The sequence below is a fragment of the Anomaloglossus baeobatrachus genome, assembly GCF_048569485.1.
Source record: "Anomaloglossus baeobatrachus isolate aAnoBae1 chromosome 5 unlocalized genomic scaffold, aAnoBae1.hap1 SUPER_5_unloc_25, whole genome shotgun sequence".
NCBI lineage: Eukaryota > Metazoa > Chordata > Amphibia > Anura > Aromobatidae > Anomaloglossus > Anomaloglossus baeobatrachus.
In genome coordinates, this window is record NW_027441801.1 from 675,837 (window position 1) to 700,157 (window position 24,321).

The following is a 24,321-nucleotide window of genomic DNA, read 5'->3' on the forward strand; positions in this document are numbered from 1 at the left end:
ATCACGAACAGCGTATAAGCTGTGACATGAAGGAACGGCACTTGTAGGGAAGTGTCATCACACGGTGCTATAGGGAAAATGTTACAGTAGATGACATGAAAATGAAGTACATAACGATATGTCTTGAATACTGTGTGGAAGATACCTATTAGTCAGGGAAGGTTGAAATGATATCCGCACATATGGTCTGAACACGAGTCCCTGTATGTTATAGTAGGAGACTGCACACGGAAAGGTAGGTTGTCTAGAGGCTGCAGAAATGAGACCTATATAAAGAGATATATATATAGAAAAAGAGTCATGTATACAAGAGTTATACATAGGAGGAAGATTCCAGGGACATAGACTGTAATGGGGATTATTTACCTCCAGTGACGTAAAAGATCTAGCACGATATGGCACTGTATATAGCTGACCCTGATCTGGGCCCTAAATAGGGAACGGATGGGATGAGCTCTTCATCAACCCCACTAAGCACTAAAGGACAAACAGAGATAACAAACAAAGGGAAACAACAAACAACTTATCTATAGACGACTAATTAAGAACTTCAGTAAAGAGCAATAACAATCCTGCTGGTGTGTGCAAGCCACATGCTTGCATCCAGGGCTTGTGAAGGAACTGAATATCACTAGTACAAGTTCATGGAAAATGAGAGTATTTAAACCCAAGGGGAAATACAGATTATTAGCAGCTGAAGGGAAGAGGAGCTCCTCTGGGTCCTAAAGAAAAAAGGATGATAACTGTAATACTTATTATATGTTCTGAGGATTTCGATAGCGTAGGGCAATGATCAGCAGAGACGAGTTTTTGATACAAGATGTTTTATAATCTGTAACCACGGTAGATAACAACGGAACAAACACAGCAGTACAAATACACAAAATACCTTCCCGAAACGGAGCGGAGGGAATTCCCGGGGCCACGCACCGGACTCCCCCAGGGAGACCACCAGAGCGAACCCCTATACAGGGACTGTCCGGCAATCACCCCGGAAGGCCTAAATGCGCAGCAGCCGGGACACAATGGGCAAGCGGTAAAAGTCCAGGAGTGTCCGTACGGGATGATTGTCCAGAGTGGTTACGAACCAGAGAGAACCGGGCAGAGTGCTGACCGAAGATGGCAGACGGAATCCGGGCACAGCTTGAGAAACCGGGTAAGGTCCAGAGTCGGTCGGTCGGTAGTCTTTAGGAGGATCCAAAAGCAATCAGGATTAGCAGCAGCAAAGCAGGAGCACACAGCAAGCAGTATACTCAGGCACTGGACTGGGCTGAGAGGCGGCCTTTTAAGCAGCTGGACAGGAAGTAGGGCAACAGAACCTTAAACTCCATGTTAACTGAGGGCAAGCTCATTCAAAAGAGAACTGGAAAACCTGGAAACCTGACAATAACCCAGCAGAGGAGATATCAGTACACTGAATACTGACAGCAGGAACAATAGAAAGTCAGGGAACATGTTGCGCAGCTAAATGCTGTGACCGTCTAATGCCAAACACCACAGTACTGTCTGTTACCCGTGACAGACAGGGAATATGAGTAGTAGGGGTTACACATGTCACATCAAAAGTAATTTGACAGGTACCACGCCCCTATCAAAGTGTATCAAAGTGTGGGCTTGTCACTCCCCCTCTCTCCCTCCGCACACACAGCTCCCCTCCCCTAACATTCCATCTGGCAGTTGCTTTCTACATTCCCAGTATTTTATAGGCTTTTGATTAGGAATTTGATACCGCAATCTGTATGTAGTTTTGAATTTGATTGTGGTTTTATCCAGTGAGATTTTTAATCAGAAGTAATCCTGATAGTGGATTTGCTTGGTATTTTATTCAGTGATTATGATACAGAACTAATTCTGATAGTGTAATTGATTGGGCATATTATGTATATGGGCAATCACACCATTTTATTTAGTGATTATGATACAGAACTAATTCTCATAGTGTAATTGAAATGATTGGGCATATTATGTATATGGCCAATTATACTATTATGCGCTTTATGCTATAAAGCATCTTTTATAACACCCATGTATAAAGTTTGTGTTTTATATTGGTTATTTAGAATGAAAGACAGACACAATATCAAAATTTAAAGTTTATTGATCAAAACTTAATCACATCAGTTGCACAGCAATTCAGCAGAATTGCAAAACGGTATATACAATATATTTGTATTTAATTATATTAATACAGATATACAGAGTCCTTACTACAGAATGAAGAAAATGTGTGATCTTCATCACTTCCCTCCAAGGCAAAAAAGAAAAAGATCAATTACTTCCTACAGATGTTAAAGTAAAATAAGGTTCTCAAATATAATCACAACCAGATGTACACACAATCACCCATCACTACACAAGGAACAAAACATCTGACCTTTGCACTGTCCAGCCGTGTATGGACACAAAGATGCTCTCATATATGATCACAAACAGATGTACACACAGTCACCCATCACTACACAAGGAACAAAACGTCTGACCTTTGCACTGTCCATCCATACAGAATGAAGAAAATGTGTGAACTTTATCACTTCCCTTCAATACAAAGATAAATTACTTCCTACATTCGAATCAGTACAATGAGCCTCTCAAATCTGCTCAGCCAGATGTGCTACAGCTTATGTCTTTATCACTCCCTTTTGAAACAAATCAATATCTATAGCTGATTATAGATAAAGTTAATAGATGTTGATTAAATTGGTTTATTAAAGGCCCAGTCACACTAAACAACTTACCAGCGATCCCAACAATGATGCAACCTGATAGGGATCGCTGGTAAGTTGGTAGGAGGTCGCTGGTGAGATGTCACACTCCAGCGATCCCACCAGCAACCTGACCTGGCAGGGATCGCTGGAGCGTCGCTACACGAGTTGCTGGTGAGCTGTCACACATGCAGATCTCACCAGCAACCAGTGACCAGCCCCCAGCCAGCAGCGCCGCGTGGAAGCATGCTGCGCTTAGTAACTAAGGTAAATATCGGGTATCCAACCCGATATTTACCTTGGTTACTAGCGCACACCGCTTAGCACTGGCTCCCTGCACACGTAGCAGAGTACACATCGGGTTAATTACCCGATGTGTACTCTGCTACGTGTGCAGGCAGCAGGAGCCGGCTTCTGCGGACGCTGGTAACCACGGTAAACATCGGGTAACCAAGAAGCCCTTACCTTGCTTACCCGATATTTACTTTCGTTACCAGCGCACCCGCTCTCACGCTGCCAGTGCCGGCTCCCTGTTCCCTGCACTCCTAGCCACAGTACACATCGGGTTAATTACCCGATGTGTAGTGTGGCTACGTGTGCAGAGAGCAGGGAGCCGGCACTGGCAGTGTGAGAGCGGGGACACTGGTAACGAAGGTAAATATCGGGTAACCAAGGTAAGGGCTCCTTGGTTACCCGATGTTTACCATGGTTACCAGCGTCCGCAGAAGCCGGCTCCTGCTGCCTGCACATTTAGTTGTTGCTCTGTCGCTGTCACACACAGCGATGTGCACTTCACAGCGGGAGAGCAACAACTAAAAAATGGGCTCTTGATCTGGTGATAAATCAAATGCAAACAATGTGAATCCATCCATAAATTCTTCACGATCTATCGCTAGAGCATGATCAGATTTAAAACGGCCCAAAACATGCGCCAAAGAAATAAATTCTCAGATGGCTAAATCGGCATTGAAGTTAGGTTGGAAAGGGCGGGCTGGGATTTGTTTTCCGTCAAGGTAGAGGCCTGCCTGGCTTATATTGTAGTGTTGGAAGCACAACGGGTTTTTATGGTACGAACCGCTGAAGGCTTCATTATCAACAAAGCCCAATATAACAGTTTTCGGAATTTGTGCCAAGAAGAGGTTCTAATGGTTTGTAATTCGCGTGCCGGCTGGAATACTGTATACTTTCATGCAGGCCCTATCAATAGCGTATTTGGCTGTCGCGGATAGTAGAGCCTAACTATGACCTATACGGACAGCTGGAGAAACTTGCACTCTCTTCACAAAGAGAGACGCTTGTGAGATTTGCACTTTATACTGCTCTGCATCAGCCGACATCAAACAGAAAGCGTCCTTATTTCTCGACAACTTGATCTTGAGGTCGAGTCCATTCAGTATGAGCTTCGGTTGATTAAATACATCTCCAAAAATAGGACCCAATAGATCTACAGGTTTAGAGAGCTCAGTTATACGTGCTCTTTTGACAAATCCAGCATTTGGACCATCCAAGCTCCGATCATTATGATGACCCGCACTGTCTTTATAGAACAATCCAGCTGTAAACTGAGTTGATAGTGTTTGCGAGCTGTAATTTAAAAGAGTTTCAATGTACGCTCTATAGCTGTAGAGGTTATCCGCCTGCGAGATGAGGCGATCTCCCAGAGTGATATCGACCTGATTAAATAGAGTGGCTAACGGGTAATTTATCAATGCAACACGCGATCCATCTCCGATAGCCGTATTATCTTGTTTGACGATGCGGCAATTTATGTATAGTAGCGTGTTGTTCAGATCATAATAATATTCGCCACTTCCCGATATGAAAAATTCCAGGGGGGCATTGTCCGACAGAGCCGCAATAGGCTGAACGTCTACAAAAAGCGATTTCTCAATACTTGTTTGTGTTGGAGGGAGGTCAAAAATATCCAGCTCAGATTTTGCGCACTCTACAGAAGCATCGTGTATGAAAGCCATTATAGTTGATTAGAAGATGTCGTCCACAGAGCGTCTTACTCTTTTCTGACGATTTTGTCTCTTGGTAGGTTTTTTATTCATGAGCATTGGGGGCTGTGAATAGTGCACACATCTTTTTTCTTTTTTGTTGTTTTTTAGCAACATAAACTATGCCGGAGCCCTCCTGCGGCGGAGTGTTTATTTGATTCATTACGGCTGATGAGAGGGATGCATCTTTAGCAATGTTTTTGACCGCAGTCTTCACATGAGGCTTTACTATTTCCAGTCCTCTCCTGAATAATGGTACGGCTCTTCTAAAAAGACCTCTAAAAATTCCGGCAAGGCCGGCACCATACATGTACTCATCACCGCGAAAACCCTCTAATCCATGACCCGACTGTGCAATGTAATATCTGGCATAGATGGCGGGGTCGCCATATACCCTCTGAGACACCATTTTTCTGTGTCAACACCTTCGTGGTCAAAAGTGTAATCGAATAATAACCTTGCCGTATTTGAATTTAACAGGTACACCCTGATCTGATAATATAGAGATTGTTACAGAATCAAAATGTTGCTTGCATAGAGGTACATAATCAGGCCTTGTGTAGTGGAAAGTGGTTAGTTCACCACTCTTTCCTGTTACTTGAGCGGTTCTCAGAAGTTGAACATAACTATGCCCCACAAGCTGATGTTGTATTATATCTGTGTACACATATAATGTATAAAAGCCATCTTTTATATCTGCATACGTCTTTTTCCTTTCCAGATGTGCATTATCTACAGAGGCCTCAATATAGGGTGGTAGTCCTAAAATATGCGAGAGTTTCTGCCCTGGTGCAAAATGTATAGTCGGTGAATCCGACATGGTAACAGTTCTCTTCACATCGTCGTATCGTAGTTTAAAACCATCGGGTGCCACCTTCAATGCATTAACACGTCCATTAATGGCTCTTATGAGTTCACCGATGTTTGAATAAAATCCCGGTTTCACATAAAACGCCTTCAAAATTTCACCACGCTTCCCTATAAAGAAATTTCCATCATTCTGCTCAAACGTATACCATGTATGCGGGTATTGAATCTCAGTGAGCGCAACTTCAAAGGGTCCAGAAAGGTGTACAGGCTTTGCCACTTTTGGTGGTATAAGTTGATATTGTGTTCTCAGGGTATATTTTAGAAGATGCATTGCTCGGTAATGTTATATAAAATGATCCCTCCTCCATGATTTAGATGTCCGTCAGCTGATCTTCTTTAATTCAACTGTTAAACTTTGAAGGATATCCCATCCATTTCACTAGACAATACATTGACCCGCTAATACGCTTTTTTCTTAAAATCTTTTCAATTCTGTAGATGCGATTCTCATCCACAGCTATTTTTTGCAGCTCTTCTTTATAAAACGAGCCCTGTACATCTTCTCCACTCAAATCAACAATTTTATAGAGAGGGTTTTGAAATTTGACGTTGATGGATGTAATAACAAATATCTCATTGGTGTACGTTTGTTCATAACCCTTAGTGAAAATGCTTTTATAGCGTGACACTCTTACATGATGGCCAATTTTTAAAGAAGGTTTAATAGGCTTAGCAGCATTACTAGAAGCGTAAATATTTCTCCAGATTTGTAACGAGTTATGTTTGGTCACATCAACGGGTCTACAACGAATTGCTGTGTGATACGAATGATTATAGCTATATACCAAATCAGGTAAAAAATCAATATACCTAAAGGTATTATGTTTCGTAAAATAACGCCACATTTTCGATTTCAATGTTCGATTAAATCGCTCCACCAAGGCTGCCTTTACAATATTGTTAGTAAAAAAAAGATGAATATTATATATTTTACACACACGTTTCACAGCGTTATTCATAAATTCTCTGCCCCGATCCATCTGTAATTTCTTTGGTATGCGTTGATCATTTTCAAATATTAATTCGAGTGATCTGGCAACAGTTGTTCCGTTCTTGTTTGGCAAGGCCACACACCACGCAAATTTTGATAAGATATCTATCACTGTAAGAATATATCTTATTCAATCATTTTCACGGGAATGATCGATCATGCTGACAAGGTCAGCTTGCCATTGTGTATCAACATCTGACACGATAACTTTATTTGTTAAAAATCTTTTTCTCACTGGCTTGTGTAAAATATATGTATCTTGATTATTCAGCCAATTAAGCACCTCTGTCTTTTTAATACGATGATTGCGTGCTACACGGAATAAACTTTCAGTACCGCCAAAGGAACCAGCATTTTTAGGATTAAAATACTGTTTTTGTAATATTTTTTCACAACGGCAAGAAAACATGATTCAATAAATAAGATTGGTGTAATGTGAATCAAGAGCCGAATGTTTCTATCAGAAATTCAACAGTATAAATGATATTAAAAGAGTGTTTTTAATATAAATATTTCATGACTGAATAAATAAAACTGCTGTGGTGGACTTTAAGACCTGATTCTCTCTATGAGAAATTAAGCGGCATAAATGTTATAGGCTTTAATATCATTTTATTAACTTTGATATCTCATTATTGCGCTTTGTTAGCATTTCATTACCATTTTATATCTTTTTATAGACTAGCAACATCTTTTTATTAAGTTGTGATAGTGTGAAGTAGTGTAATTGGGCGTTACAGGTTGTTCTTATGGGCGTATACAGAGGGTGTGTACTCTGCTGGAAACTGTATATTTACAGTCCTTGACTAACACTAGCCAAACAGCCTTGCAGGAAAAACACTAGCTGACAAAAGAAAGCAGAAAGCATCAAACCTAAAAAGTGAGTATTAAGTTATTTAACTTTTAACGTTTAATATTGTAAGCATTTGTTCTTATTAAGTCTAGATGTCTGTGTCTTCTATAGCGCCTATGTTTAATATAACACTATTTATATTTATAGCAGTAATAGAAGTATTTGTTATGGAATAGCCTGTAGTTTATTTTATAAGTTAGGCGTGTATTTTAAACATTAGTTAATAGCTGTTCTTTTTAATTTGGGCTAATGTTTATTGTGTGTGTGTGTTTAATATTGTACCCACTTGGCCTCACTAGTCCTAATAAGTTGCGAGTTTAATAACGGTTAAGTTTAATGTAACAGTATTTATAACAGTAGTATAAGTAATTCTTAGACGGTAGAATGTAGTTTATTTTATAATTTAGTCAAATATTGAATATGGTAGTTAATAGCTGTTCTCTTTTAATCTGCACAATTGTTTATACTGTCTGTGTGTGTTAGGCTATGTGCACACTAGAAAAAGGATGTTTCTTAAGAAAATTTCTTGAGTGAAGGATTAGCGCACCTGCGTTAAAAACGCACCAAAAACGCAACTGCATTTTTACCACGATTTGGTGCGTTTTTGGTGCGTTTTTACCGCTGGTTGCTCCCTGCGTTATTGTGCCAATTATCGATGGCAAATAACGCAGTTAGCTGCAGAAAAGAAGGGACACGCTCATTCTTTTTCTTAAGAAAATCTACTGAAAGAATTTTCTTAAGAAAAAAACGCAGTGTGCGCACAGCTAATTTTTTTTGCCATAGGTTTGGCTGGGGAATGTCTGCAGAAAGGTTACAAGAATTTCTCAAGAAATTTCTGCAGCAAAAACGCACCAAAAATGCAGGTAAAAAACGCAGTGTGTGAACACAGCCTTAGGCTAAGTGCACACTAGAAAAAGGATTTTTCTTAAGAAAATTTCTTGAGAGTGAAGGATTAGCGCACCTGCGTTTTTACCGCGATTTGGTGCGTATTTGGTGCATTTTTACCGCTGGTTGCTCCCTGCGTTATTGTGCCATTATCTATGGTAACTAATGCAGTTAGCTGCAGAAAAGAAGGGACACGCTCATTCTTTTTCTTAAGAAAATCTACTGAAAGAATTTTCTTAAGAAAAAAACGCAGTGTGCGCACAGCTAATTTTTTTTGCCATAGGTTTGGCTGGGGAATGTCTGCAGAAAGATTACAAGAATTTCTCAAGAAATTTCTGCAGCAAAAACGCAGGTAAATAACGCATGTGTGAACACAGCCTTAGTGTTATCCTACATTATTTAATTGTCATGCCATAGTATGGTTTCTAGTAATTTGGTGTTTGGTGCATTTAACATTACACTAGTTATGTAATTGGTGATAATTGTGATGATGTAGAACAGCCTTTGCTTCTATTTAATCTATCCAACTGTCTAATCTATTTCATAGGTACAACATTCATAGTTATTAGTGATGAGCGAGTACTAAAAAGCTCGGGTGCTCGAGGCTCGGGCCGAGCATACCAAGATACTCGTGTACTCGGCCCGAGCACCGAGCCCAATGTTATCCTATGGGAGACCCGAGTATTTTTGTGAAATGACCATCGGCAGCATGTAGAAACCATAAAACTGTAAATTAAAAAAAAAAACGTGCGTGTGTGTGTAAGCGTGCATATATATATACACGAGGAGTGGAGTGCGGGAGGGGCCGTAGCCGAGCGGGGAAGTGTCGGGCTAAAGGCACGGTCATTCTGTGAGGGCCGGCCAATCACTGCAATTCCACAACAGGGCTGTGGCATTGCAGTGGTCTGCCAGCCAATCCCTGCATAAGGGCTGGCTCTAAAAAGAGCGCCAACATGAAGACCACGAGTACAGCACGAGTATCGCGAGATTACTCGGTCCCCGCCGAGTAGCCCGAGTACAGTGATACTCGTGCGAGTACCGAGTAGTAACAAGCATACTCGCTCATCACTAATAGTTATAGATATATAAATATTTATTATATAGTATATAAAGTATAGTTGTCAATGTTATAGATTTGTATCAATTGCCATGGAAAATTCACACAGGCTTAATATTTTAGATGGAAGTACAATATTCTGCGGATCAATTCGATGATAGCCTTCCCGATGCCCAACAATTGGGTATGTATTATTCTGAATATAGCTGTAAATGTTAAATCATTCTGGTTGAAAAATTGTTTTGTATACTATTTTTATATTTATCTCTTTCTCGTTTAAGATGAGTTTATGGACTGCAGTGTTTCCGATGCGTTTTTGCGTGCTATAAATGGTGGTGCTGCCGCTGACGCGACTCCAGATGGGGTTGCTGATGCTAATACTAGTGCAGGAACAAGCGGAGCTAATTTACAACAAACTCTGTACGGTAAGCTGCGTATATAGCTATATATTTATATATGTGTGGTGTAGTAACACTATTTCTTTATACGTGCAAAAGAGAGTGAAGATTTCATCTCACCGTTACAAGACAAACACCGCTCCCCATTCAGATTCAGCGCACGGAAAGATCTGCTGCTGAGTGTCCTGGAATCATATTGAAAGGAAGGAAATCCAGCGCGATCCTTGGGGTATATTAAAAAATCCAAATTTGTTTGCAAAAATAGTTAAAATACAGTGGTGTGGCTGTAAAATTGCAGGGGGGGTATGCCTCGTAGAACTACGCGTTTCGACACATAGTCTTAATCTTGTTCAAATGAGGAATGGGAAATCAGTTGTTTTAAAGGAGACACACACACACTCATACTAATCAACAGCATGTGTGTGTTGCTGCAAAGAATCCCTGCCAATATGATGGCATGATAGAATAAAGAGGCACAAATGTAAAAATATACAATTCAACAACTGAAACTAGAGAAATAAATTGATTAAAAATTATCCATAAAGGAATATGGGATAATATATGTATGGGTCTGCGGTTCTGTTTTTTTCTCAATAGACATATTCATTCCATAGTATAAATCAAAAATAAATACATAGATATGAATATTCATGAATTCATATGGGTTTTATAGATTTTAATTATATGATTCATATGAGTGTAGATATATGATTGAGGTAGTTAATATAACAGAGTCTTAATATAAGTTGTAATATTTAATCTCTTAATATCTATTTATGATATGCCAAATAAACCCAATATGAGTAATCACTATTTGGATGGATACATATGATGCGATCAAAAAGTAACGCAGATCCATACTAAAAACACATGCACCCACAGTACATTTAAGAGAGAAGACTAAGTTCACACAGGAAGGATAAATGAGATCGTGGTGTGTTTATACACGGAAAAATAGCTAAGTCGCAAAGGGGTGAAGAGAAAACCTTGTAAGAGTGCACTGGAATTTATAAGTTAATAGCGGTTTATCAGGAATGCGACTCCAAAGTGGTCCCAGACTGAAACATGAAAGACACTATCAGGCACATGGAATGATTCCCACAGATCGAATCTTAAAGATTCATACAAGGAAAAGCCGCATCAAATGAACAGGGGCAATATTAGACCATAGGTTTTTATAACATTTTAGTGTTACATGAATATAGATTATAAGAGATAAAAGCAGATCGCGTTGTTAATTGCGGTCTGTCCTTTAAGTCACACAAATTTGTTATCGTGTAACACAAGATATTATAAGATCATGGGATGATTCCCATAAATACAAGCTAGAAAATTCACTTGGGGCAAAAAAGCTACATGTAATATATAGAAGTGTCGCGGGCGGGGGAGAGGGTGTCAGCACTGCGCTCACCCCCACTGCTCGGGTCCGGCTGCTGCTGCTCAGTGGTGGCTCGAGCGGTGGGCCGGATCCTGGGGGTCTTGAGCGGCGCTCCTCGCCCGTGAGTGAAAGGGGGTTGGGTTTTTGGGATAAGGTATATTGTCCGTGACGCCACCCACGGTTGTGGTGATTTGTTAGCACCACCGCTGCTCGATATGGGGATCCCGGGAGTGATGATGTGGAGCAGCCAGTTGTTGTGTTGCCCCTCCGTGGGTAGGGGTTGGTGATCCCGGGGCCCAGTGATGGCTTGGGAGGTGCAGGGCCTGGTGGGCGCAGGGACGCGGGGGCAGCGCTGTGCCTTGCGGCACTGTGGTACTCACTCAGCCAGAAATCAGGACACAGTTCTTAGTAAACACTCGGCTGGATGGACGGGTACCCACAGACGGCTGCGGTTGTTGTTTATCCCCTGACCCAGTTTGGTGGTGTAAGTCCCTTCTTCCACTTCCGTGCACCCTTCTCCTGCACTCCGGCTTCCAGCTGGCTCCCCGATTCAGTACCGGGGGGCCACTGCCCAGCCCTGGCTACCTGCGGTTCCACCAGCTGTCTCCCCGGCTCCCTGCAGACGGCACCTAGCGTCTGCCGGACTCTCTGTACGAGGCCCTAGGCTCCAACCTAGGCCCCTGGCTATGTCTGCCTCTCTGCAGACCTTCTCTCTTCCTCTCCTAGGACTTGACTCGCTTGTTCCCTGCCTCCGGCCAGCTCACTCCTCGGTGGGCGTCCCCATCTCCTGATTACGCCCACCTGCTGTGTCAGTCTGAGCCCGAGGCAGAAAGCAGGTCACTTTGGGGATGTCTGCTGTGACCTGCTGGGGGTGGGTGTGTGTGTGTGTTGTTACCTGTGTCCCCTGGCTTGTCCAGGGCGACACAGAAGCAATACGAGATTATAAATTTTTCTTTAATAATATAAGATTATTTTAATATAAATTATAAAGAGTAATTTTAATCCGACAGATCATGTTCTCTACTTAAATCTGTCTATTAAAGTGTATATAGTATTTCCAGCATTGGTATAAAGGGAATAGTCTTTGATCCCCCTATAGGGCTAACAAAATCAACACATGAAGTAAGATGGATTAGAAAATATGGGAGGGGGAAGGGGGGGGGGAAAGAGGGAAGAGAGAGAGGGGGGGGGATACAGGAGAGAGTCGTCAATAATGGAGAATGAGATCCTGGCGATTATTCATTGCAAAAGGATATCTACATTCCAAAGTAAGGATCCAATATGTTTCCCTGTTCAGCAGCTTTCTCCTATAATCTCCCCCTCGATTTGGTCTATGAACCCTCTCAATCCCCATAAATTGAAAGCTTTGGAGGTCTCCTCCATGTACATTTTGAAAATGTCTCGAGACTGCTGATATAGGTGTAGCCAGGGGATTAACTGAGTCAGATAGGTGGCGCCGTATTCTATTTTTCAATGGGCCCGTAGTGCATCCCATATACTGAATATTACATTTATTACAGGTGATAAGGTAAACTACATGGTCTGTGTTGCAATTTATAAAATCATTAACTTTATATTCTCTCAAATTTTTTAAAGATTTGAAGGTGCGGCTTTTCAATGCATGGAGACATGCCTTACATTTTGTGGCTCCACATTTGAAGTAACCTTTTAAATCCAACCAGGTGGTGTTCAAATGTGTTTTTTTTATCATGATTAATGAATAGGCTGGGAGATAGTAAGTTGTTTAGTGTGGGAGCTTTCCTAGCAATAAATTTAATACCTTTTTTCGTTATATTTTTTAGTTTGGCATCCTCATCAAGAATTGGTAAAAATTTTTCACTATACTAGTAATTTGTGAGAACTGGTTACTAAAGTTTGTTATAAATTTAACCCCACTACTAGTATGCATGTCAGTTGGTGATCTGCGTTTTTTTTACTAGAAGATCTTGTCTGTCCATTTTGTCCACAATGTGTTTTGCTCTGTTCAGTGTCCAATTTTTATATCCTCTGTTTCTTAGTCTGGTACAGACCCTATCCTCCTCAATAAGATAGTCTGTGTGGGCAGTGCAATTCCTCTTGGTACGGATCAATTCCCCTATAGGGATATTCTGTCACGCTCCCAGTGTCCCAGCACCACTCCTTACCCACTGATCCACTCCATGTGTCCACCAGGCATGGCTGCCGCTCCCGCTCCTGCTCCCCTGACTCCTGCTCCTGGTCTCAGGAGTCTGACTTTGAGTATTGGCCTCATGGTTCTGTATAGGACCAGGCCGCGCCCACTCTCCTGGTCTTATGGGCCCAGCACACCTGATGCAGGTAATGACATGGGGCTGTGCTGGGTATATGAGACTTGCCTTTCCATGTGGGCGGGGCCTGATCAACGTGTCCTTTTGCTTGTCTTTAGAGCTAGGTGCTCAGGTCCCCTTGTGCTGTGTCCTGTTTCCTGTTACTGTTTGTCCTTTGCTACCGGGTACCTGTGCCTGTTTCCTGCAGTATCCTATAGAACTCTGTGACCCTAGTGACCCGGTTATAACCGTCCCGGCCACGCCAGTGCTCCGGCTGCCGTGTACTCTGCCCCCCGGTGGGGTACTCGGTCCAGTGGATCCACCTCCTGGGCCCACCAGTCCTCCCGGCCCTGACAGATTGATCAGGCCATGGATCCCGCTGGAGCACAAACATCAGAGCTGGCTGAGCTGCGCCAAGAGCTGGCACAACAGCGTGAAACCCTGAGCCGGATGCTGAAATTCCTGGCGTCCGTGGACCACCGGTTATATACGCTACAGACAGCCGTCTCATCTGAGTCCACGCAGCAACCAGTCTCTACGTCTGAACCTGTTGTCTCTGCAGCCTCGCAACTTCGCCTCGCTGCTCCGCCTCGGTATGCCGGGGACCCCAAGAACTGCCGGGGGTTTTTGAACCAGTGCTCGCTGCACTTCAAATTACTCCCGCACCTCTTCGCTTCCGACCAAGCCAAGATAGCCTTTGTGATGTCCCACCTGGAAGGCGAGGCGTTGGCCTGGATAAATCCGTTGTGGGAGAACGAGGATCCGGTGACGACCGACATCCGGGAATTCCTGCAGGCTTTCCGAAGTACCTTCGATGAACCGGGACGCAGTACCGCGGTTACCTCCTCGCTCCTCCGGCTACGCCAAGGGACCCTGACCGTCTGCCAATACGCCATTCAGTTCCGCACGCTTGCCTCCGAGCTAGGCTGGAACAATGAGGCCTTGACTGCCGCCTTCTGGGAGGGGCTCTCCGGTCGCATCAAGGACGAATTAGCCGGTCGTGATGTTCCCCGTACCTTGGATGCTTTGGTATCACTAGCCACCCGGATTGATCTCCGTTTTCAGGAACGAACCAAGGAGGTATCCCGGGAAAAGCGACCAGTCCGTCACGCCTTTGTCCCGCAGAGGTCTACCGTTCCCCCGCCACTGCCGTTCTGCGACTCCACTCCTGAGCCAATGCAAATAGACCGGCTGAGCCAAGCCGAGCAACGTCGTGCAGAGCGACTCACCCGGGGCCTGTGCTTCTATTGTGGAAGCGGTTCACATCTGCTCCGCTCTTGCCCTGAGAGGCCAGGAAGACCCCAAGTCCAAGGGATGGTGGGAACCGCCACCCTTGGTACCGGAATCCCGTCAGTCCCGGTTACACAGACTGTCCAGGTCACGACCGAGAAGACCCAGTTCACGGCAGAGGCTCACATTGATTCGGGAGCAGCGGGTAATTTCATCCAACAAGCTACCGTGGACCGTTATCGGATACCGGTCATCCCGCTTGCAAAACCCCTCTGGTTCGCCTCCGTGGACGGAAAACAATTATACGAACCTGTCCGGTACACCACCGAACCCGTGAGACTTTGTATTGGTACCCTGCACACTGAGACTATTGCGTTTTATGTCATCCCGAGAATGGCTCCTGAGCTCCTGCTGGGTCTGCCCTGGCTTAAACTCCATGATCCTGACATCAGTTGGCGCTCCGGCGCAATCTCTCGCTGGAGTCCCTCGTGCCATGATACCTGTCTTCAGCCCGTCCCTCAGCCCCTGGCACCTGATCCTATCATGTCACAAGAACAGGAGAAAATGACGCAGTCCAGCGTTGTACCACAGATCCTGGCACTTGTGCCTGTGGTGCCACCGGAACCGGAAGTGATGACGCACCCCAGCGTCGTTCCACCGTCCCCGGCGATTGAGACTCTGATGCCACCAGCTACCGGGGATGAGTCACCGTCCTGTGCCCGGTCCGAGTCGCCCGGGCCGGTTCTCCACGATGTCAGTAGTGTTTCTGTCGGTCCTCCTCTTCCCGTTGCCCCCGCTGCCACTGCTGGTAGATCGGCTAAGCGCCGTGCGGCTAAGAAGGCGGTACGGGGTCAGAGGTCCTTCCCCGCCTTTGCGTTGGGCCCCGGCCCGGTGTCTCGATCCGGGGTGCCCCTGGGGTTCTGTGCTCGGAGGGGGGGGCTTAGAGGGGGGGGTACTGTCACGCTCCCAGTGTCCCAGCACCACTCCTTACCCACTGATCCACTCCATGTGTCCACCAGGCATGGCTGCCGCTCCCGCTCCTGCTCCCCTGACTCCTGCTCCTGGTCTCAGGAGTCTGACTTTGAGTATTGGCCTCATGGTTCTGTATAGGACCAGGCCGCGCCCACTCTCCTGGTCTTATGGGCCCAGCACACCTGATGCAGGTAATGACATGGGGCTGTGCTGGGTATATGAGACTTGCCTTTCCATGTGGGCGGGGCCTGATCAACGTGTCCTTTTGCTTGTCTTTAGAGCTAGGTGCTCAGGTCCCCTTGTGCTGTGTCCTGTTTCCTGTTACTGTTTGTCCTTTGCTACCGGGTACCTGTGCCTGTTTCCTGCAGTATCCTATAGAACTCTGTGACCCTAGTGACCCGGTTATAACCGTCCCGGCCACGCCAGTGCTCCGGCTGCCGTGTACTCTGCCCCCCGGTGGGGTACTCGGTCCAGTGGATCCACCTCCTGGGCCCACCAGTCCTCCCGGCCCTGACATATTCCTTATTGTATGTGATGTGATGTGTGGCAGGAGTCAGCAGTTAGGATGGAGTTACAGGCTGTGGGTTTTCTATATGGTGTAATAATTAATTGATTATGTTTTCCCACTGTTGGTGTAATATCCAAAAAATTATTTTTTATGGGGTGTGAGTCTGTTGTAAATTTTAAGTTGAAATCATTGGAGTTGATATAGTTGGTAAAATCAAGAATCCCGTTCGGTGCACCAACCCATATCAGCAGCAAGTCATCCAGATATCTGCCATACCAATGGATGCTGCTGCTGAAAGGGTTGGCGTCACCAAACAAGAACTCCTCCTCCCACCTCGCCATCACAATATTTGCTAGCGAGGGGGAGAAGCGAGCTCCCATGCTGACTCCCCTTCGCTGTAAGAAAAATTTGTCATCAAATAAAAAATAATTATGTACCAAGAGGAATTGCACCGCAGTCACCAGAAAATCTTTCAACACTGTTGAGTATCCACTAAATCTGTCAAGGTGCTGTTCCAGACACTTGATGGCAACATTATGTGGTATTGATGGATACAACGAAATCACATCACATGATACCCACAAATAGTGTTCTTTCCATTCAAAGTTGTCTAACGCTTTTACTATTTCTTTGGTGTCTTTCATGAACCCTGGGATAGCAAAAGTCAGGGGTTGTAGGAATTGATCTACCCATCCTCCCAATTTTTCCCCCAAAGACCCAATGCCAGAGACAATGGGCCTGAGGGGGGGGGGGGATGTTTTTATGTATTTTGCGTAGTGAATGGTAAATGGGTATCACAAGGCATGGGACATACAGGTATTCTTTAGTTTTTTCGTCAATAGCACCAGTACTGATTCCCTCTTCCAGCAGCCTCAATAAGAGGCTGTTGAAGTGGTCAGTAGGATTGGTTTTTAACTCAATATATGTATCCAAGTCCTGGAGATCTTGTAAATTTAGTTTTTTATATAAGCCAGAATCGAGCAGGACAATCGCTCCCCCCTTATCCGCTTGTCTTATAGTTAGATCCAAATTATTTTTTAATTTAGACAGCGCCACTCTCTTACCTGGTGTGAGGTTGTCTTTACAGGGGGCGAACGTCCTGCTCAACTCTGTCAACTCCTGTACCACCAGTTCCTGAAAGGTATCCAATATGTGGGGACGTGACTGTATAGGATAGTAATTTGGGTTAGACAAATTAATATGTGACTTGATATCATGAACATTAATATCTTTATCAAAACCAGTTTGCAACAATCTAAGGTCCATTAATGCTTTCTGTTCTTGAAAGAGAGGAAAGGCAGGTTCTGGAGGCATTGTGTCCAGGGTAGATGTTTTTGATGTAGAGGTATCCGTTTGTTGAGAAAAATGACATTTTAATGTCATGTTTCTCGCAAATTTATTGAGATCCAATATTGTGTGGAACATCTCGAAATTCGTGTTTGGGGAAAACCCCAGTCCTTTACTGAGTAGGGAGATCTGATCTGATGAAAGAACATAGCTGGACAAGTTCCAAACAGGTACATCTGGGGAGTCGGTATTTAATTTAGAATATTTTTTATGTTTCCTCCCAGCCCGCCTTTGTCGTTTTTTGGCACATTTTTATATTGCGAGTAATGAGCATTCTTGTTCTTGTAATTGGTTTTATGATGAGATTTAGATCTCGTTATCATAACAGGAATATCAGTAGATGATATAGAGGTATCCAGATTGCTATCAGAGGTTGAAGCGAAAGAAGTAGTCAGGTCATTATCAGACTTATCAAAGCTTAGGGTACCGTCACACTTTAGCGACGCAGCAGCGATCCCACCAGCGATCTGACCTGGTCATGATCGCTGCTGCGTCGCTACATGGTCGCTGGTGAGCTGTCAAACAGGCAGATCTCACCAGCGACCAGTGACCAGCCCCCAGCGACGTGCAAGCGACGCTGCGCTTGCAGGGAGCCGGCGTCTGGAAGCTGCGGACACTGGTAACCACGGTAAACATCGGGTATGGTTACCCGATATTTACCTTGGTTACCAGCGCACACCGCTTAGCGCTGGCTCCCTGCACTCGTAGCCACAGTACATATCGGGTTAATAAGCAAACCTTTGCCAATTTATCCGATGTGTAATCCGGCTATGCATGCAGGGAGCCGGCACTGGCAGCGTGAGAGCTGCAGACGCTGGTAACGAAGGTAAATATCGGGTAACCACCTTGGTTACCCGATTTTTACCTTAGTTACAGCTTACTGCAGGCTGCCAGACGCCGACTCCCTGCACATTCAGATCTTTGCTCTCTTGCTGTCACACACAGCGATGTGTGCTTATCAGCGGGAGAGCAAAGACCAAAAAATGACCCAGTTCTGTGTGTAACGAGCAGCGATCTCACAGCAGGGGCCAGATCGCTGCTCAGTGTCACACAGAGCGAGATCGCTAATGAGGCCACTGCTGCGCCACAAAACCGTGACTCAGTAGCGATCTCGTTAGCGATCTCGCTGTGTGTGAAGTACCCCTAAAAGAACATCACCCTCACCATCCCCCACACCAGTGGTGACTCCAGGCTCAAGCTCCCTGAAGGGCATTCAGAAATTCTTCAAAGAGGAACATTGTCTCGAAACATTGGCCACTGCTGCATGCTTCCTATCCCTCTGTAACTGAATTTTCAGTGCCTCCACTGTTCTGTCACAAGAGACCCAAAAACTTGAGGAACAACTTAGTCAGGGTAGACATCGGGCCCGTCTCTACCGGTTTATGCCAGACCTTTCTAGGTATTCCCAAGAAGGGTAATCTCCCATGCTTGCACTGCAACAATCTTTTTCGTGGGGATTCCTTCACTCACCCACACACTGGGAAGGTTTACCAGATCCATGACTATCTCACCTGCGATTCATCATTTGTTGTCTATCTGATAAAATACCCATGTGGTCTTGGATATGTTGGGGAGACAACCCAAACATATCCGAGACAGGATAAACAAGCACAAGTCTACCATCAGGTGTAAACAGGTGTTGTTCCCTATTCCACACCACTTTGACACTCATGGACATACGGTAGCCCAACTGCGCTACCATATTATAGAACATGTACCACCACTGAGGCGAGGGGGGCAAAAGAATCAAAATGCAAAAACAAAGAGAAGCTTTTTGGATACACACACTGAGGACACTAGAACCACACGGCCTTAATCGTGAATATGATGTGCTTCTATAGGTATATCATGATCTCTCTATATTTACTATGCTAACATTTAATACTTTATATGGATCGTGTTACATGCAACTTTGAAATAACACAATTGATGTACTGATCTCATCTGTAATCACTGTATTATGTTATGGAATGTAGATGGATGCATTAACTCTCCAATTTTTTTCATCATCTAACTTCCCTTTTGTCACCTGATCCACCTCGACTCACCTGACTCACTATGAGCACGCCACCCCAGCCTGCACTATATTTCCACCATAGATCTGTACCGGATAACTATTGAGTCACCACCTGTTTTTCCCTCCCAGCGCCTTATTTTACATGATATGTGGCAGCACTATGCGGCCTCTCCCTTGCTTATTGTACTGCGCGTGCGCAGTCTCCCCGTCATCACACATCACCTACATCACTTCACCTTCCACACGCGTGCGCGGGACTCTCTGCCTTCCGCACTTGCGCGGTGACGTCATGCCACCCATGTGACGTCCGTTCCATCGCGCATGCGTGGGGCATTCCACCGCACGCGCTGACATAACACACTGTCCTGTTACTCACGCGCGTGTGCGTGGCTCTCTGCCTTCCGCGCGTGCGCGTGGCTCTCTGCCTTCCGCGCGTGCGCGGTGGCATGGTGCCGCTTAAGTGGCGTTCCTGCCATCGCGCACGCGTGGGGCACTTTGCCCTATGCGCATGCACTGTTACGGTACACTGTCCCACCGCCCACACGCATGCGCGGGGCTGTCTGCCTGCCGTGTGTGCGCGGTTACAACGGGCTTCCCCGAAGGGTGCCCCGTTGCACGCGCGGGGCGTTTCTGCCCAACACGCATGCGTCAGCGCACGTCACACGCCGACATGGCGGTGTCCATCCACATAAATAGCCACACACTGCTCCACTCGGTAGGCTCCACACGTTCCCTGGTACCTCCCTGAACCACGACAGGTATGTACACCTTCTCCCCCCTCACTGCGATCTTGCCCCAAGCCTGACATTTACCCTGTACCTTTTTCCATAGAGCCATTGGCCTATACCTTATTAAAGACCCACATGTACTTCATTGTAACTGGGAGGTATGTGTTCATGCACGTTATTTGGATATGCTCTATTAAGCATTGTATGTTTAATGCATCCACATTTCCTATATTTCTATGTATGTATTACTCTAATGTTTTCAGCCCCATAAGCCATGCTGTTAGCCAGTATATATGAAACCATGCATGATGATAATCACTATGGTCCTTGGTTTGTTCCTTGGTCATGTGGACATACTAATGAAACATTTACCTTCTTTGCTCTGTAGCCTCTTAACCAGCTATCCATTTATTGGATCTACACATCTCTTCTTGTCCCTCAAGTAGTCTGAGCCTCACTCTTGACGGTTTACTTACTGTTTTGATACAGGTATGCAACCCCTACAACAAGAGTTTCCCCTAACAGGATGTGGACTCCTTATATTACTTATGTAATTTCCTTTTGTTTTACCACCCATATCGATATAGGTACCATGTACCTCCCATATCATACCTCATATTTTCGAATATTTACTCATAGCACAAGGTATTATATTTTAAAAAAATGTTTTTCAAAGTTTAACCACCCTCTTTTTTGGTCACTATGACACCTAATTGTGCTAATATTTTCCCCTCTCGTAGGTGTCCACACACCTGGTCTGTCTGATTGACACCTATGCATACAACAAAGGCAACTGCAGGTATACCCCTATGAGTACCCTCCATCTCACTAAGCTAGGATGGATATTTTTCCTCAGACAGACTTATCTACTCTACCGATAGTATGTTACTACATGTACATTAATTTGGACGTCTTCTCCTTCAGAAACCCCATGATCTCTGAGAAATATTACCGTATTTTTCGGACCATAAGACGCACTTTTTCCCCCCCACATCTTGGGGGAAAGTGGGGGTGCGTCTTATGGTCTGACTGTGGCTGCGGGGAATGAGGGTGCTGCGGTGGAGCGGGTCATCGGGGGCACGAGCAGGCTATAGCAGCCTGCCGTGACCACGTGGGCCCGCTCATTTAATATGCACGCCCATCCTCCCGCCCATCTCTCAGTGCTGAAGCCGGCACTGACAGGTGGGCGGGGTGATGGGCAGGGATAAACAGTCGACCCGCATGATCACCCCTGGCAACTGCAGCCTGGAGTGATCATGTGCGGCTGTATTCCCTGCTCCCCGCGCATCATCATCAGTGCGGGGGGCAGTGAATCAGTACACATTACTCACCGTTCCCCTGCAGCATCGCGATCTCCTGTCTTTGCCGGTCAGCTGACTTACTGGAGACTAGCGGCGCGCACAGCGATGACGTCATCGCTGTGCGCACATGTCCACACGCAGCTGCCGGCACAGACCACCGGAGGACATCGCAATGCTGCAGGGGAACGGGAACGGCTCCACTCAGCGGCACTGCCACTGACATAGACGGTAAGAGGAGCGGTGCTGTAGGGAGTGAGGTGAGGTGAGTATGAACGTTTATTTATTTTTTTTTATGTGCCACAGGATGCGGCCATACACCAGGATGATGGCATATAGCAGGATAGGGGTATATTATGAGCACTATGGGGAGTATATGAGCAGGATGAGGGTATATAGCAGCATGGGGAGTATATGAGCAGCATGAGGGTATATAGCAGGATTAGGGTATATTATGAGCAGCATGGGGAGTATAGGAGCAGGATGAGGGTATATAGCAGGATTAGGGTATATTATGAGCAGCATGGAGAGTATATGAGCAGGATGAGGGTATAAGCAGGATGGGGGTATATGAGCAGCATGGGGAGTATATGAGCAGGCTGGGGAGTATATGAGCAGGCTGGGGAGTATATGAGCAGGCTGGGGAGTATATGAGCAGGACATTACCCCATAACAGTGTCAGCAGCAGATCCTCGCCCCATAAGTGTGTCATGACCACATTTTTTTGCTTAAAATTTTATTTTCCTATTTTCCGCCTCTAAAACCAGGGTGCGTCTTATGGTCCGGTGCATCTTATAGTCCGAAAAATACGGTACCTTTCAGTGCTCCTTGTGAAATATTCCTTATATCTATAGGTATGTGTGTGTTTACCTCGCTCGTACACTTATCTATATCATGTATGCTTTCTGACAATCACATTTAGGAGATATTTCCTCTATGGAATATGGCGAATATTGCTATAAAGAGGCTCATCCTACAGTGTTATTTACATCACTATGATGTTACTCGTTTGCATCTGCCTTTTTCATGTGCCTTATCATTGCAGATTTTCTGATGTAACGGTCTGTTATTTTGTTTAATAACTTTTTTTTTTCTGTATTTCATAAAATTAGACAAAAGTCCTTGATAAAGACCCACAGGGTTGAAACGTTGGACAATGTCTTCCATGAATATACCAAAATAAAACATATATTTTTTGAGCACCAATTTGCACTTTTCATCATTCATATTAGTGTGTATTTTTGTATATTGACTTCCTTTTTCTCCAGAGCACCTGATTCATGGTAGTTGAGCCAGGTTTAACCCTTCTATATGGTCTGAAAATAGTCCAGATCTCAATCCAATTGAAAATCGTTGGTGGAAGTTAAAGAAAATGGTCCATGACAAGGCTCCAACCTGCAAAGCTGATCTGGCAACAGCAATCAGAGAAAGTTGGAGCCAGACTTGATAAAGAGTACTGTTCGTCACTCATTAAGTCCATGCCTCAGAGACTGCAAGCTGTTATAAAAGCCAGAGGTGGTGATACTAGTGATTAGTAGTGTTGAGCGAGTATGCTTGTCACTACTCGGTACTCGCACGAGTATCACTGTACTCGGGCTACTCGGCGGGGACCGAGTAATTTCGCGATACTCGTGCTGTACTCGTGGTCTTCATTCCTGCATGTTGGCGCTCTTTTGAGAGCCAGCCCTCATGCAGGGATTGGCTGGCAGACCACTGCAATGCCACAGCCCTGTTAGTTGTGGAATTGCAGTGATTGGCCGGCCCTCACAGCATGACCGTGCCTTTAGCCCGACACTTCCCCGCTCGGCTAAGCCCTCTCCCGCACTCCACTCCGCATGTATATATATACACGCATACACACACACGCACGTTTTTTTTTACTTTACATTTTTATGGTTTCTTCATGCTGCCGGGGGTCATTTCAGAATAATACTAGTGATTAGTAGTGATGAGCGAGTACCAAAAAGCTCGGGTGCGCGAGGCTCGGGCCGAGCATCCCAAGATACTCGTGTACTCGGCCCGAGCACCGAGCCCAATGTTATCCTATGGGAGACCCGAGTATTATTCTGAAATGACCCCCGGCAGCATGTAGAAACCATAAAAATGTAAAGTAAAAAAAAAAACGTGCGTGTGTGTGTATGCGTGTATATATATATACATGCGGAGTGGAGTGCGGGAGGGGGCTTAGCCGAGCGGGGAAGTGTCGGGCTAAAGGCACGGTCATGCTGTGAGGGCCGGCCAATCACTGCAATTCCACAACTAACAGGGCTGTGGAATTGCAGTGGTCTGCCAGCCAATCCCTGCATAAGGGCTGGCTCTCAAAAGAGCGCCAACATGCAGGAATGAAGACCACGAGTACAGCACGAGTATCGCGAGGTTACTCGGTACCCGCCGAGTAGCCCGAGTACAGTGATACTCGTGCGAGTACCGAGTAGTGACAAGCATACTCGCTCAACACTACTAGTGATGTATTGGAGTGTATTTTAGTTTGTTTGTTTTTCATGATTCCATCATTTTTACCTCAGAATTGATTGATTCCATAATTTTTACCCCTGCTCGGTCTAAAAAAGTAACTGTTACTGGCTAGCACATTTTTTTTCCTTAATTTCTTTAAGTGTTTCTTAAAGCCAGAAAGATGACATTTGAAATGATTTTAGTTTTGTGCCATGTCTGTGATCTGCTTTTTTTCTAAAATAAAACAACTGAATGAACATCCTCCGAGCCAGGTGAGTCCATACTTTTTGCTATGGGTTATATACCAGGATGAAGATCATATATACCAGGATGGGATAAAGATGGGCA

General features: G+C 44.9%; 1 protein-coding gene across 1 annotated transcript in view; it reads left to right on the forward strand.

Moving 5' to 3' along the window:
• The window catches only part of LOC142259079 (oocyte zinc finger protein XlCOF29-like), a 130,383-nt gene that overhangs the window by 15,982 nt on the left and 90,080 nt on the right, over window positions 1-24,321 (forward strand). The window lies entirely within an intron of this gene.